Raw genomic sequence first — 16,989 nt, forward strand, 5'->3', positions numbered from 1 at the left:
GTTTTTTAGGAAATGGAAAATTAAAGCAGAAAGATGGAGGAATACAGAATTTTTTAGAGACTCATCTCAGATTTAAGATGGGGAAGAAACCATCCATTTCTCAGAAGAAATCTTGAGGACTATGTAAACTGGATCTGAGATGTCTAGTCCTTTAACATTATTCAAGAATTCATATTACCAAGTCTTAAAATTACCTGATAACGCACAGTGGTGATACTGATCATAACAGCTTCCATCACGGATCGAGCTCCGGCTAGGACTGCTCTGTTCTGACATCTCTGCCCCTCAGGCCTCACCAGGCTGAGAGCACTAAATTCGGTCATTCAGGAGCATCTTTTGTAAGTCCTCCATTTGTGCTTCTGACTCTCCCCTCACCAGCTCCTCTGAGGGAAGCACTGTTATCATCTTTCCCACTCACAGATAAGGCCACTGAGGCACAGAGACTAAACTCGTTCCAGGTCACATTGGCATTAAAGGAATTCTGTATTTCTGCTGTTTGCTTTTGACAAAGGAATCTGAGATATCAATTCAAGGCAGACTGTTAAATAATCAAGTCTGTCAGGTCTTCACCTCAAAGAGCAGATACTATAAATTCCTGATGTAGGATGAGGCTGCCGCCACAAACTGACTCAGCTTGAAATTAATATCCAAGATGAAGCAGCGGATACACGTAAATATTCACGATTGTCAAGTCTGCTCACGGGTCTGGGCCCTTCACTGCCTGAACGGGGGTGCAATCCCCACCCGTGTCTGGGAGAGAAGCGCGGCTCTTCCCCGGCTCACCCAGGCTTCACGGGGTATTTCCCCCCACAGACTGGCCTCAATGATTAAAAGATCTCAAGATTTTTACACCATGCAAATCTAAAAGACATTTCTGCAGATGGAGCACTTTCTCAGGCTTAAATCTTTTTTGCCTACACTCAGCCAGGGGGAAAAAAGAAACATGACTCTACAAAGTCTCTGACCCGCACCACTCTCAGGAGTAGAATGGCCAGAGCAGAAGATGATTCTTCACATTGCAGGATGAGAAAAAAATAAAGATGCCCCGACAACAGGCACTCCCAGAGACAGTGCTCAGCAGTCTTCTGCACACTCACGGTTGTGCAGCCCTCATCACCTTCTATTTCCAGAACACTTCATCACCCCAAAAGAATCCCCCTGTCACAAGCAGTCACTCCCTAATCCCCCTCCAACCAGCTCCTTCCAACCATCACCTGCTCTCTGCCTCTGCATGTACCTATTCTGGGCTTTTCATATCACTGAAATCAACAATATGTGGGCATTTGTGTCTGCTTCCTTTCAATTAACATGCTGTTATCAAGTCTTGTACATTTTGAAGTGGTATCAGCATCTCTTTCTTTTTTTTTTTTTTTTTGAAAACGTTAAAGATTATTAGAAGGTGATAAGTACTATCAAAAAGAGTAGAGTGGAGCATAAGTGATTGGGTTTCAAAGGGAAAAGTGTGGGTTGAACAGTCAAAGTGGACTTCCCAAAACAGGTGGCATTTTTCATTTTCCTCTTCTTTTTTGTCTTTTTTATTCACTCTTACGTGTGAATAATATTCCACTATATGGAGATACTACATTCTGTTCATCCATTCAGCAGGTATTTATGGACGAGGCCAGAAAAATGAGTGTAAGAGGTGACTAGCATGTATGGCATTGAAGCAAAGGGCAAAATGTGCTTTCAAAAAAATCCAACAAAGAGAGCCACAAGGAAATTCAGTCTGTTTCTGAGCAAAGTGCTTGCTTGCTTCGGCAGGACTACCGTGCAGGGCTGGGGTGGATATTGGCAGGAGTCACGGTGAGGGAGTCAACTAATACTCCCCACTGCAAGCAGCTCAGCCAATCCTCCTCCCTCATCCTGTATTGTTAGAGAAATGTTTCTAGGTTACTCTTATTTCAAGTAATAGCATTTTAACTGCACATCTGATCATCTCCATCAGACCACATTATCTCCAAGCCACAGAAAATCATTCACTGACCGGAGCAGCTCCAGGACATAAAGGTGAATGATCAGGGAGTCCTGCAGCATTCCAGCCTGCAGGCACAAACCCCACATGTGCCCTGGTGATGTCCAGAAAATAAAATGCATGGAAATTTCTCACTGCTGGCACACGACATCTGCCCTCAAATTGCCCCAAAATCATGCTGGCAAAGCACTACTCAACCCTCTCACTATAAAAAAACCAAAAAGCTAAGAAGGCAAATTTAGGCTCTCCCATTGAAAACCAGCAACCATCACTGCCAGTATCTGAGCAGGAATGCTCCTGACTTCGAAAACCACTGCGCAGATACTTTTCAAATGTGAAACTCATATATGTATTCCAAATAGATGATATTGCAGTAGGATTTTTCTTTTCAAAATTTCAACTTGCAACATTAGCACAAGAAAATTTATGTTTAGGCTTTAAAAAAATCATTTATCCTCCACTTTCTTAGTTTTGAACTTATTATTATTTTATAAATGGAGTTATGCTGTGTATTATAAACCGTTTGATTTCTGAAAACAAGACCTTTATGACCTCACTATTTCAGAGCAAACTTTAACGATTCTTTGAGAGGTGGGACCTGGGGCGCTCACTAACAGCTCTTTAAATACTGACAAGGATGTGCTATTAAGTAATGCAAAGGCTCTAACTTCACATTAGCTCAGAAAGAAAAGAAACCACACCAAAGACTTCCTTAATTATTTTATATATTCGTATTCTTTTGAATATTAAAATTCTTAAAAGAGGATTTTTTGAAAAAGACAACAGCTATTTTAAATTTCCTCTCACCAAGAAAGCAATCTTTATCAAGAATAAAAACCCCTATGGAAATCGAAATGACAGGACGTTTCTAGCTAAGTGAACATCCAGATCTGAACACAAACCTAAATCCAATCAGATCTCACTCGAACGAGCTCAACAAAGTCCTGGGCAACCCTGGAAATTAGCTCTTTTGTTCCAAATGTTGGCTGAGCTAAGATCATCAAGCAAGGAAGGGAAAGAGAGAAGACGAAAGTCCACCTGGCAGCCTCCATCAGTTTTCTTACAGCCACAAGGTGCCTCAAGGGCGGCCCCGCTAACAAGCCCCCCATAAAGAAAGCCAGCATCCACACTGCCCCTGCCGTCCCCAAGTAGCCCCGATGCCCATATTCCAGCCTGTGAATGGTATTCTTATGATCCCCCAGTTGGTGGCACCCACCCCCTCATCCCCGCTACACACACAGAGCCACGGCAGCCTTCCCAAATCACAAATTTGATTACATCAACCCCACTTCGAATGCTTCAGAGGCTCCCTGTTAGAGTTCTAGCCCCACCACAGACCCTGCTTGCCCAGCCTCACCTCAGTACACAGGTTCCCAGTGACCTCAGTGGTCCCCTGACATGCTCCTACCTCTCACTTGCCTCCAGGCTCATTTTGACTGTTTCCCAAGGAAGCCTTCCCTCCCTCCAACCTCCACAATTTGTTCCTCTCTTCCTAGAGCTTTCTAGGCTAAGTCAACTTCTGACAATGCTAAGCTCTCAAGGAGCAAATACATTTTGCTTATTATCGTGGCTACACCCTCTCTCCCCTATACTCACAGAAGTGCACGTGTTATGAATAAATGAATGACAGGTTGGATCTCAAAGGGACAGACATACCTGCTCTCGCCCATCCCGATCCTTCTGTCTGTAGAATATCAGAAGCAAAACCTGAAGTACCTTTCCTGAGGGTCACTTTCTGTTGACACCCTTCACTGCCTACTGTGTCAGTTCTAGTAAAACTCAACTTCTTCCAAAGCCCTACACCACGGACTGTCTCCAGTGTCCTCCCGAGCAGGGGCTCCCTCCACCCTGGACTGCACAGGGCACTCTCCCCGGGTCCCCACGCCAAAAGCCTCCAGGCCTCTGCCCGGGCTGCACCTGCGACCTGAGCCACATTCTTGACTCCTTCTCCTGGCTGACTCTTACTCTGTCCTCACAACTGAATTTAGAGCCCATTTCTTCCAGGAAGTCCTCTCTGATAATGTCCTTAAGTCTTGTCTGGGCTCTATCTATAGCGGCAATATATGGAGACCAACTGGGTGCCTGCTCCTAATAAGACCACGAACCCTTGGGGGCACGTGGGAAGGAGTGAGAGATTACAAGACGGGTGGGGGAATCAAAAAGCAAAAATCACAGCCCAAGTCCCAAATTCAAGGATACTTTCTCAGAAAAAAGTATAAACTATTTCACACGGGTCCAATTTGGCTACTATTTTTGTGGCTTGTGGACACCAAGAACTTGGTGTTCTAGTCCAAAACCTAGGTTACATGCAAAGAAATGTATATATTCATATCCAAAGGAAACAAGAGCTGCTCAACAACAGTTTGCAGTTAGAACTGAAAGGAAATTTGATAAAGGCAATCTCTCTCTCTCTCTTCTTTCTTTTCTGGAATCATATAATTTTAGAAGTATTTGCATGACTAACAGATGGCTACAGCCCGTGATTTTGCACAGGAGTGTTTGGGGCTTAGGAAGCCCAGATTAGATTCACTCTGTAAATGCAATCACACCAACACACTGATAGGTGCCGTGGTGGTGAAGCTGATGTTCCAAAGCAGGCAACCTTATTCTGTAAGAGAACTCTAAATAGAAAGCAAGAAATGCAATGTCCTATACTGAATTTCATTTGCTATATGGGTCATTAATTGATAGTATATCTTGACTAATGGAACCCAAAAATAAATTGTCAACGTCGGTTTTCTTCATCTGACCGTTTTATGCTAACTTTGGATATTAAACACTCACTCCATACGGAAACCTCAGGTTTACGCTGCAGCAAAGTTACATCCCGCGGAAGAAAGCTGACCAAGGGAGAACTGGAGAGTTTCCGTTCAGAAGCTGCAGAGTCTGGTTTTGCACCTGTACATCATTTGCAACCATGTCATCTTCAAAGGAGTTAGACGTTACCTCTGTGGGGCGAAAAGCACTGCATGCTTCAGAATCATCAAAGAACGCTGAGCTTTGTGAAACAGTCCTGAGGCACTTAAATCATACTTTTTCTGAAAGGCTCCAAAACTGACCCACTTCACCATTCCAGGTATAACAGGGAAGTACTGGAAACAGTAGAGAGAACATGACCTTGAAGTCTGACAAGGCCCTGCTTGAATCCTGCTACAGCATTTACTAGCCGCTAAACAGACCAATTCCTTAACCCCTCTGAGAAGGCTTCCCAATCTGCAAAAGGGGGCTGCCACTGCCCACCTGGGAGGCATGGATGTGAATGCAACACGCAAGTAGGGCGGCCGACTGGTACCTGACCCGGGGCCTGGCTAATTTCCCTCCGCTGCCCTTCTGCCCCTTTAAACTTGCACTGTTCCCCCGGTAACGATCAAGCCCCCGGAACAGACTGCCCGTATCTTCTGTGTATCCCTGGATACATGACTTACCCTTAGGAGGCCAGAAAAACAACTGCCTCCTCCCAAGTCACTAACAATGTTCTTAAGAGTCTGGGTATATTTAACTCTATTTTTCAGGGAGACTACTCCAGAACTTTCCAAGCACCATTCTCCAGGTTGGCTCCCCTCCCTTTGCCCATCCCTTCTCACCTCAGATCCTCTGTCTTACTGCCTTCTGTTCATGGGAAAGAGAGTCCGGTAAGGTGGGGACTCCCTAGGCCTCCCCCCCTCCCTCACAGGTGACTGTGACTACATTCTCCCCACTCCCCACTCCAACTTCAGCTTCTGAGGACTCTACCCTCCCAGACCCTGCAGCCTCTGCACCTTCCCAAGACGCACATGTGGCCACGACCCTCCCTGCAGATTTCTTCCTGGTTGGCCCTGCCCACCCCCTGGCCCCTGAAGGATAAATAGCATTGCTCTGAAAATGGCAAATGCAGCTAACTGACACACCAAAGCTGCATGGTCTGGGCTTTCCTCCAACCCAGGCACAGCCCTGCCACCCCTCAGCCTCAGTCTGCAGCCCTCGAGAAGATCTAATTCACATGCAAGGCTGTGAACACCAGCTAAGAATGACGACTCCCAACGTGTATCTCTAGTCCGGCTCCTTCACTTGAGCCCCAGGCTCATCGAACCGAGTGCCTCTTTGAAGTCCTAACTTGGATGAAAAATGGCATCTTAAAAATGCCTCATGTCTACTATTTACTCTGGAATTCGATTCCTGGCAGGTATCTCCCAGACTCCCCATTTTAGTAACAGGCCCTGCACCCACCTAGTTGTCTGAGGTCACATTCAATTTCCACTCTTCCCTCCCCCCGGCCCTGCCCTGCAATCAGTCCTGTTATTTATGACAATAAGTCCATCTCAAGTGTGGTTCTGCAGGGACCATGGCCGGAACCCCACAAGCTCACAGCATGGTGCACTGAATAACAGTCCTCCGTAGGGTGCTCCCCGGCGGGGGAGGCATCTCCTGCCACTGGCCACCTCAGAAGGCACTGGATTCTCACACAGGAGGCCCAGGAGAAGGGACTCAAGGTTCTCCCGTGGTCTGAGCTTTGAAGGGCCCGAGGTCTGGGGGAGCTCCTAATTAGCAGACACACTTGAAAGTGAGCAGATGAGGATGTGGGAACCCACGCAAGGCTGTTCTCACTCCAACTCCTGGGCTCATGGGAGCCACGGGAAAGGCCTGTGTCCAGGGTACAGCCCGGCCATCACAGATCCCAGCCTGCAATTGCCAACCCGGACAGCCTAGACTCCATCTACTTGCGACACTTACTTCTGTTCTGTTCCCCACCCAGAATGTGATGGACTCATTCAGATATTCTGGCCTGTCTCAAGTGAGACAATTTCAGTGAAAAATGAAGTGTCCACATTTGGACCAGAGCATGAAAGGAGAAACAAGACCTCATGGTCAGCATGAAGGTGGTGGCCACACCCTTCCACCGGGTGAGATGAACCATAGTGAGGGTGAGAATCCAAGGTCCTAGGTCGGCCAAATCATCTTCCTTCATGGTTGTCTGGGGTGTTGGAGACTGACTACCACAAACTAATGACACGGCCGTCAGTGGTGAACGTCAGCTGCAACAGAAACGGATTCAGCTATTTACTACCAACATGGGTTAAAAGTAAATCCCTGGGTAGGAAGGTCTGCACGGCTGCTGAGGCAAACCACAGACCCAGCTCTGAATGCCCACCGGCTGAAGCAGAGAGGAAGCTATGGCCCTTTTAGCTGTCCCTGTGTCCAACAGATCCAGGTGAGCCAGCTACTTAGGAGAAGGCCATGTTGTCCTGATACTCAGAAAAACCAGCCTCGTAAAGGGAACAAAATAGTGGCATGGATTTTAGACCCAATTCGGCCCCTTTATGAAGGCAAAGTAAAGTAAATGGCACGGGGAAGTTGAATGCAAAAAAAAAAAAAATTAAAGAACCAAACGGTGACTGCTTCCTCCAACAGCGTCCCCTGCAGATGCTCACCCCCGAGCCGGCCACTTCCTCACCAGTGACCGCCGGCCAGGAAGCGCCGTCATGCACGTCACACAGCGACAGCCAGGAACCGCGTGCCGAGCACGTTTGTATAAAAGCAGGAATCGTGCAAGTTGCCTCAGAATTTGACTTTACAAGTTTAAATACTCCATGAAAAGAATCCCTCAGCAGCCGCCTAAATCAATTCGCATCTCACTTCTTCAAAACAATGAAACAAATTTAATAAGGGCGCATTTGTCACCAAATAAAAAGAGGACCAAACAGGTTCCTCAAAGCAAGGATTTTAACAGGTATCAAAAACCAGTGGGTAATGTGCAAACAAAGTAAATACTCCAAAAATTAAGAAAATACAAAATGACGAGGTTAATACATGGATCAAGACAGCTGTTAAGTTTTTGCTTTTTAAAATGATTGAGACAGCACGGATGGCAATCTGGCTATTTCCAATGCAGTATGTGCACAGCCCACATTTTCAGATGCAACAACATGCTCACTGGGCAGTACAAGTGAAAAAGGAATAAAGAAAAAGGAAAAGATTTAGACGAGAAAATTAGAAACACACAAGAACAAAAATGATTTTGACAGCATGTACAAGAATTTACGTGAGTGTGTGAGGCCAGGGACGCGGGGATGGTGAAACCCACCCTCACCTCTTGCTCCAGGGAAACAGGGGCCTGAGGGGAGCGGTGCTGCCGGACGACCCCAACGTGGTCAGCGCCCCTAACCCAAATTCCACCTACAAGCGTCTAGGCAGATTTTGAGCTACAAATTGTGGTCGCATTTCATTCTGGACCGTTTTACTCACTTCCACCAAGAGTAGCAGGAGAGAATTAGGCTCTGCTCCTTCACCAAAGCATTGTTTAAAACACTAATGACTGTGGAATACTAAAAGCAACAATGTGGTAAAAGTGACTGGAGGAGAATGTGCTTGACCTGAGCTCACTGGCCGCGTTATCTCACTGACGTTCAGAAGCTGGCTGAGCTCTTATGGTACCAGGACAGACAGACCCACAAGGAGGGAGATTTAATGCGCTGCTGTATTTTGATGCCGGGAGCCATGCCTGGTACATGAGGTTCTGGGTAATCAATGGTGACAGTGTCAAACACTGTGGGCTAAGTACACATTCGGCTACTCCGCCAAGTCCCAAGTGCAGACTTCAAAAGACAAAAACAAGCTGGCATTCTTTGGTGGCTCTGCAGACTCAGAGACAAGCATTTGTTGAGTAAAAATGTCACCAGTGACTCCTATGACAAAAGAGGAGGCACTGGCGTGGGGGCTGGGGCAGGGCTCAAGGCTTCAACTGCTCACTCACCAGTCTGTCCAGGGGGAGAAGGTGGTCCCTGCTTACGTTGCACCGATGCACCTACCTTGACTAATGCCTGGGGCCTCAGCAGGTGTTGACAGGTGAGGTGAACAGAGCCAGACTCGGTGTAGCACGGTGCTGGGAGCTATGCCCTCAGCAGTGCCCAGGCTCCTAAACATACCAGCATATCCCCAAGAAGCAGAAGGGGAGTGCGGGCATGTAGATCACAGGGCCCTGTGAGGACAAGCACAGATCATGGCCACGACAAGCCTCTCCCCTTCCTTAAGCCATACAGGTATATCTGGGAGGAACAGAAAATTCATCCAGAGACCGCTAGGTGGGCTCTCGCAGGTGGGACTCGGGTCCACTTCTCTTCTCACTCACAGGGCTGGTCTAGATATTCTTTTTATCAATTCTCTAGCATCTTCTCCTCCAACTTACCAACAACCAGAAAGTAGGATCTGATCTTAGGTAAGTTCAAGAATCACAGAGCACTGCCTTCACGGCGGGCCCAGCAGCATGTGCCAGGTTCTCGGACCGTCACCTGTGGGACCACCATGAGCCCTCTCCAGACACAAGGACAGAGGCCATAGGACGGGGGGACACAGCTTCCCTTACTCTCCCCAGCAAAGGGGTACCACTTCTCGGCAAAGACATCTCACCCTCTTCTGCCCGAGGAACAGCACGATAGATACACCGGGAAACAGAGCAGAAGGTGGGGGGGTAGGCAGCCCAAAAGAGCTCGTCTGTACTTCCGAGGCAAAGTGGGGACTTTGACTTAATCACAGGGACAAACTGAGAATGAACATTTCCCTGCTCTGTCCCATACACCGTGATACGCCTTTCCCTGCAAAAGGAGTTCATTCGGAAGTCCCCGGCGGTGTTTCTGATGTCCTAATTTGGCATGGTGGCTGTCGGGCAAGAAGAGAGGGCCTGAGCCGAACAGGTGCTGGGCCTGAGAGGCAGGAGACACCGGCTCCAGCCCCAGCTCAACCAGTGCCCCGTTCCGCCTCTCGGGGTTAAGCATTTCATCCAAAAGCAAAGGAATGAGACTGTCCCAGGACAGGCTGCCCAACAGAAATGAAATGAGAGCCATGTAAAGAAAGTTTCCCAGTTGCCACGTATAAAATAGTAAACAAAAAAACAAACCAACAAACAAAAAACAAATACTAGAAACTGATTTTAAGAACAGATCTTACTTAATCAACTGTATGTAAAATACTATCATTTTGACATGTAATCAATGTAGGAAGTAAAGAGATAGTTTATATACATTTGCTAGACAAGCCTCAGCGTCTGATGTGCATTTGACCTACAGCATATCTCAGCTCAGTCCAGCCTCCTCCCCAGTGCTCCTAGCATCATTGGCTTTGGCTAATTTATTGGACAGCAACTCCAGGGTTCCCACCATGGTCCTGGCTGTAAAGCGGGAGTAAGTGTCCACACTAACCCTAAAAGGATCTCTCTGAAACAAAGGCGGATTCACTTTGAAATGTCTGTAAACCAGCGGGCTGCTCCTCCCTCCCCCCTTGGCTACAAGACAGACTTCTTCCTTGCTGATCCCTTTCTGGATGTAGGGAAGCAATCCGGCACAAAGCCAGGGTGGGCTGGCCTCCAGGTAAACTTACCTGCTGTCTGTGTCCAGTCCCATGAAGTCCTCCTTCTCAAACAGGATGCAGAGGAGGGGAATCTTGCCCCAAAATTCTTGTGGCCACCATCCAGCCACTTGGACTTGAGCAAGATGAAGAGTGACTCAGTGAAGTCCTCGATCCTCTTCTCCACCACCCTGCAGTCCTCGTAGATTGAAGGACACGTCGGTGAACGGCTGCTCGGCTACCTCCCCATGCAGCACAAAGACAAAGAGCTGAGAGTCATTAAGCGCGGTGCCATACAGCCCCTCTGCACGTGCAGCTTCTCCAAGGCCTTGGCAGAGAGACAGTTGGTAATGGTGACAAGGCCCACGACTTTGCGGTGTGTCTGGAAGACGCTCCACCCATTCTCGGGCACATAGTGGTGCCTGTAGTGGATACAGAATGTCCACTGGGAGCCGCATGGGCTGATATGGCACACCGAGGTGAGTAGCTGATAGATGCAAAAGAAATTCTCCTCTGAGATGATCTCCATTGGTTGGACCACAACGGGACGAGTCTGGTGGTCCTCAGCACACTGCACGTAGTCAGGGATGCTCATGTTGCTGGCCTTGCCGAGAGGGGGGAGGAGATCGAGGTACATACTCTGCTGTGTGCTACGGGCCCATCTGGGTTGCTGTGACCTGGTGTGTACCAGCCAGAAGGCAAGGGAAGCCAAAGCAAATCCGGGGGTACAGTTTGTCCTCAGAGTCTGCACATGGCTAATGTATCTCGGATCATATTACCCAGCTTTTGGTCTAGGCTTCCTGCCTCTGCAGAGAAGGGTCATTTCTTATTTTCTATTTCCAAGCACCTAGCAAGGCCCTGATGCAAAGTCACTGCTCAAAAATGCTGAATAAAAAATGAACAAAGAAAATGCTTTCCCCAAACCCCTTCAGCAGAATATAAAGAAAAGGACCACAGTAGGATTAAAAGATCTGGATTTGTATCCAAATTATTTGATCCCCTAAGCTTCATAATAATGGATAAGAAAACTTGCCTAGGGGAAGAGGATACAGTTCAGTGGTACAGCACATTTTTACCATGTACGAGGTCCTGGGTTCAAAACCCAGTAACTCATTTTAAAAAATGAAACAAATAAATACACGTAATTACCCTCCTGAAAAAGTATTTTTTAATTCAAAAGTCAAAAAACACCTTGCAATTGACACAACATTGTAAACTTGACTATACTTCAATTAAAAAAAAATCCTTGCCTTACAAGAATATATCTGAATTACGGATGTTTGCAAATGTAAAATGTCTAGGGTACCACCTGCATAAAAAGAGGTGACTGTACAAATGTACTATCCCTCCTTAATGAGCTATACTTCCTTTCGGAGGGTTATAACCTCTCAGAGCTAATTTTCTCAGATTAAAAAATATAAACATTGCCTGATTCTCAGTAGTGATGAATAATCAGATAAGCCAAAGAAAGCATATGACCCACAGAGTTTACTCAATAAATGTTTGTTGAATGAATGAATAAACAAGCAAGTGAATGCTGCTCCCTGCCACAGACCATCATAATGGTACTGCCTGGAAATCCCAAGCCCACGTTCACCCGACTCTGCACTAACAAAGTGGGTGACCTGGGTAGGCCTGTGTGCTTCTCTAAGCCCCAGTTTAATCATGAATAGAAATGAGGGCAATAACACAAACCTCAAATTGTTAGTGAGTCAGTAATGAATTGTACCTCACCATTGCAAGATGGAACCATGAAGGAAAACTGGGCAAAAGGATCCATAAGCCCTCTCCATATAATCTCTTACTACCACATGGGAATCAACATTACATCTCAAAATAAAAAGTCTAATTTTTTAAAGAGGTTATTGAGGTTAGGTGAGCTCACTGTCTCAAATTAGGAACACACAGTACAAATAGGTCAATGCCCAGCCCATGAGATACACTCAGTTATCATTCCCACTGGACCCACTGGTACCTCCAACTTCAAAGCAAGAGAATGGGTCCTCGTGGCAACAGGCCACAGCACCTGAAGCTAACAAAGCTAATGGTGTCCATTTCAAAGAGCCCCTGAAACCACCCTTGTTCTAATTTTCTATTTGTAATTTTTATTCCTTTTCATTAAATAGAAACTCCCAATTCCATAGAATTCTTACCAGATATCATGATGGCAGCCCTTCAAAGCCTGACCAAAGAGATCATGATGGCAGAACTTCTTGGTGAAACAATAAAATGAAAAGCTATTTCCACAAGACCTCTGAGAAAATCTACAAGGGAACTTCATCCTGGACTGAGGAAGAGGACTGGGGAGGAGGGGGTAAACTGGGGCACAGAGAACTATGGCCCACCTGTCCCACAATGGGCTTCAGACTCACCCTCACCCTCCAGGAACTTAAAATACACACAGACAGTCTGCTATGGACAAGATTTTTTTTAAACAAATCCCTGAATCCCTAGCAGGTCTTGTTTCTACCGAGACACAAATGGCTTATGTGTATAATGTTTCACAAAAGCCTTAAAATATTATCACCCCAACTTGACACATCAAGAAACTGAGGTAGAGAAGTTTATCACATTCTACAAGATTAGAGAGAGGCCACGTCAGTCACCATATTTAAATCCAAGCCCCTGCTCCAGTGCTCACACTAGAAAGTGTGACATACTGCCCCTTTCCTGCCCTCTCCCTGCAATCAATCTCTGAAGAGTCTTTTCTGTTTCACCTGGGATCACAATCACATTCATATTCCACAAAGAGCTATGTCACTCCTTGGAGGACTTATCAAAATCTAAAGGGTTGTGCTGAGAGGAGAGATTTGCATTTTCTGTTTCTCAAAGGAAACATGGCTTTAAAAGAAACTGAAAAGTACTTATCAAGTCTAAGCCCTCATTGTGCAGAGAAAGAACCGGAGGCTCAGATGAGTAGAGGAAAGGGCCTTATTAACAAATATTGCCTCAGCGCAGCACCAAGCCAGCCCTGGGCCCTTCTGGGGGAGGATCTGGGAGGCCCAGGAGAATGAGTGTAATAAAACAGAAAGAGAAGAAGCATACAATTCCCTGTCTCTACACCACCATACCATGAATTTCCACCAAATTACCCAGTATGGGTGCAGCCAATATTAAGGTTGTCTAAACAGGTTATAGAACACTGGAATTCTCAACCATAGTTGAAATTCCAAAATTTACTGTGCCTTTTTCCCAGTTCAAGCATCAATTCAGTGGGCACTCTGTACCAGGGACTACAGAGGCCTGAATTTGTCCCAAATAGAGATCTCTATTACCACGTGTGCAAACCACATAAAGGCCACCAGAATAAAAGCACCCACAGATAAGATGAAATTACTGAAACTGAAAGCAGCCAAAGAGCATATATTACTAGGAAAAACGGTGCTCCTATAAATGGACTCATGAACATAGAAAGTAAACTGTGTTTAGCAGGCAGGGAAGGGGGGATTAACAGATACAAATTAGTAAATATAAAATAAATGACAAGGACCTGCTGTATAACACAGGGAACTATATTCAATTTCTTGTAATGAGTTATACTAAAAACAATCTAAAACATATATATACATATGCATATGTTTATAACTGAATCTCTTCTGTACACCTGAAACTAACATTGTAAATTGACTAAACTTAAATAAAAAAAGAATTTAAAAAAATAAGTAAAAATAAAAGCAACGCCATTAAGAAAAAATAAAAGAACACTCTAATCCCCTTAACTATATGTGGTGGAGAATTCTGGTTGCAAGCACCAAGTCCACTGGATCACTCCAGCACTGGCTGTCACTCTTTCTGACCATCAGAGAGTCACTTGCTTCACTGAGGTTACTTTTCTCTTCTGTGAAAGGCTACAGTTGCAACTAACAATGTATAGAATCTCATCATTCACAAGTACTACAAGTAGTGAGGACTTCCCATGGGCCAGTCACTGGACAGATGAAAAGATAGGGTCCCAGATATATTCATGGGTAGAAGAAGTTTATGCCATAAAGACATTAATTCTTCCAGTTTTGATAGACAGATTCATTTCAATTCTGGTTAGAATTCCTACCAGATTTTTCTTGGAATGTAACAAGTTAATTTATGATCAGGAATAGCCAAGAAATTTCTTTAGAACCACCACTTCGGAGGGGTGGATAGGTCATTCATTTCCACTGGTCTTTCTGAAGTGATGAAAACGTTCTGGAATAATAATGGTTGCACAACTGTGAATATGCTAAAAGCTGCTGAATTGTACCATTTAAATGGATGGAATTCATGGTGTGTGAACTATATCACAATAACACTGTTACATGAAGAAATATTTCTTGACAATTATTTTTCTGTTTATACCACTAGTCTATCACACAATTTAAGAAAAACAAAAAACCAAAACAAACCAAACTGTGCCAGGAGCTCTTTAGGACTGCAATATCCCTGGGTCTCCAAGGCCTCTGGTGGTGCTGTTCCTCTTAACACACACTAGCTGGGCTGTGCTAGTTAGGGACTGTAACTATCTTTTGAAAATCGAGGATCACTCCTTTCACCCTGGGAGAGGGAAGGAAGGAGGATGTCACAGCCTCATGCCTTCAGCTCATTTTTAACAGAACCAAGCCCTGCTTTCACCACTGTAATCACTCTCACTATAAAAACACGTGACATCAACAAGCACAGCCATGATAACACCTGAAAGTGTTAAAAGTACTTACCTGCAGCAGAAAAACTGAGGGAGGAGACAGAAGCTCGCTCAGCACTGAGGCTCCCTTTTTCCGACTCCAACTGGAGAAGCAGGGCGTTACAGCCGGAGGTTCTCAGCCCAGGGAGCAGTGCCCAGGCCACTGAGCTGGTCCTCCGGGAGCGGGAAAGGGAGAGGAGGGCTGCCCCGGGGGGGAGGGAAAGGGGAGGGACGCGGGCTGCAGCCCTGCTCGGAGGTCAGCCCCAGCCCCAGCCCCAGCCCCCCGCCCCGTCCGGGTCCGCAGTCCCCGCCCGCCCGGACACAGCCCTCCCAGGGGCGTGAACGGGCCGGCTGCCAAGGAGAGGAAGCCAGGGAGGAGAGGACTCGCGTGCGGGAGAGGGGAAGGGGACGCCAGCCGCGGACTGAGGGGATCCCGGCTGCGTGAGAGGTGGCAGGGGCACACCTGGCCCTTGGCAGCTGTGGCCGGGGCGCCGGGGCAGGTGGCGCGGGTAGAGGGGTCTGGCCTGAGCAATTCATCTGAACACGGGCTGCCTGGCGCCCTTGGGGACTGTGACAGGCGGACCGCCCTCCAGCAACCGCCTGACCACTTTCCCGGGAGCCCCCCACCTTGCACTTCCACAGCCAGAGGCCCCGGCCCCAGACAGGAACCAAAGTCCTACCGGGCGACAGAGTTGAGAAACCTTTGGGCCCGATCCCCGGCTAGGATATAGAGCTTCCAACCAGCGGACCACTTGGCACTGACTGCGCATGCGCAGGAGGGCCAGCGATCCTCTCTGGGTTCTGTGAGAGAAGGTGGGACAGGGAGGGAGGGAGGGAGAAGATGGGAGCGGGTGGAGAGGACGGGAAAATTGGAGGGATACAGATGGACACGATGAGCATAGAGTAAGGAGGGATCTGGAGAGGGGAGGGACTTAGCGAAGTTGGAGAGAAAAAGCTTTACCTCTGGGGCACCCCTAGGCGGCAGACCTGCCTCTGTACCCTTCTGTAACCCTTCAAGTTCCGCAGCTCAAATTTTACCTCCCTGATCCAGCCCTCCATGGGATGCTTCTGCAGAAACTCTATGGGGATCACACCCATTGCCCCCACGCGGACCTGGGTTTTCTCTTGCTCTGAGAACCAAGCACCCGCAGGTGTTGTCGCTCAGAACTACCTTGGAAAGGTACATAATCCCCTTTTACACGCTGGGAAACAGGCAGGCAGGATCACTGCCTTAGCTCCACTGTCCCAGGTGTTGGGCTGGCGGGGAGCGGGATGGTACAAGATCAGAGCCCCAGACAGAGCAGACTGTCTGAGTGTTGGTGCATAGTCCCCATCCCTCCTGGGTAAACCATACCCAACCCTAGTGGAAACATCAAGGGCTCACAGTAGTTCCCTGGGTGTGGGAGAGCTGTCCTCATGTGAAGGAAAAGTCCAGCTGGGCTAACAAGCTAAGTCACAAATCTAAGAGTGATAAGTGTCGGTTTAATGATCTAAATTCTGCTGGGCTATCTCATATATCTGAAGTTTAGTGTCAGTTTATTGGGCTAACAACCTAACTCGTAATTCCAAGCTCAACAAGTGTCAGTAATGTGATCTGCTACAAATTGATAAGCTCCAGTGTACTGATTCCTTGCTTTTTGTTCTTTGAGCCTTATTGGCTAATTCCCCCTTACTTGTAATTAAGCCTTTAAAACCTCATGTGCACGTCTTGGAGGTGCTCAGAACTTCAGAGCAGGAGCCCCACTGAGCCCACCGGCATAATACTTCTGAGTACACCAACACCCCGATTGGTGCTTTTCTAGGCTGGCCTGTTTCCATAACACTCAGCTCCAGTGCCCAGCTTTCTAGGTAGATAGGAGTGTTACCAAGTCGAAATTCTTTCTCCTCAGTGCAGGACAGGCCAATAAGTTGGGAGACCAGATGTTGGGGCATGGAATAGCAAGTTTCTGTAGACCTAGATGGCAAACTAATGTCCTGGAAAACCATCTCCCCAAGTCACAATTCAGGATCCTTTCCTATGTGCTTGGTTGTTGCAAACTTCTTAGTG

At 46.9% G+C, this 16,989-nt stretch overlaps 1 protein-coding gene and 1 long non-coding RNA gene across 7 annotated transcripts in view; one reads left to right on the forward strand and one right to left on the reverse strand.

Moving 5' to 3' along the window:
• LOC140694031 (uncharacterized) overlaps nucleotides 1-16,989 on the forward strand; it is a 540,346-nt gene that overhangs the window by 283,492 nt on the left and 239,865 nt on the right. The window lies entirely within an intron of this gene.
• The window catches only part of LOC140694026 (trafficking protein particle complex subunit 9-like), a 68,334-nt gene that overhangs the window by 38,509 nt on the left and 12,836 nt on the right, over nucleotides 1-16,989 (reverse strand). For 4 of the 6 annotated variants that reach the window (XR_012069766.1, XR_012069763.1, XR_012069765.1 and 1 more), the window contains exon 1: nucleotides 10,322-10,596. The exons of 1 other annotated variant lie outside the window; for it this stretch is intronic. The gene's annotated coding sequence lies outside the window, so the exon portion shown is untranslated. Of the gene's footprint in view, nucleotides 1-10,321; nucleotides 10,597-16,989 lie in introns of those variants that run through there. One more of the 6 variants, XR_012069768.1, reaches the window with a different exon arrangement.

This window comes from Vicugna pacos, unplaced genomic scaffold, assembly GCF_048564905.1.
Source record: "Vicugna pacos unplaced genomic scaffold, VicPac4 scaffold_20, whole genome shotgun sequence".
NCBI classification, from domain to species: domain Eukaryota; kingdom Metazoa; phylum Chordata; class Mammalia; order Artiodactyla; family Camelidae; genus Vicugna; species Vicugna pacos.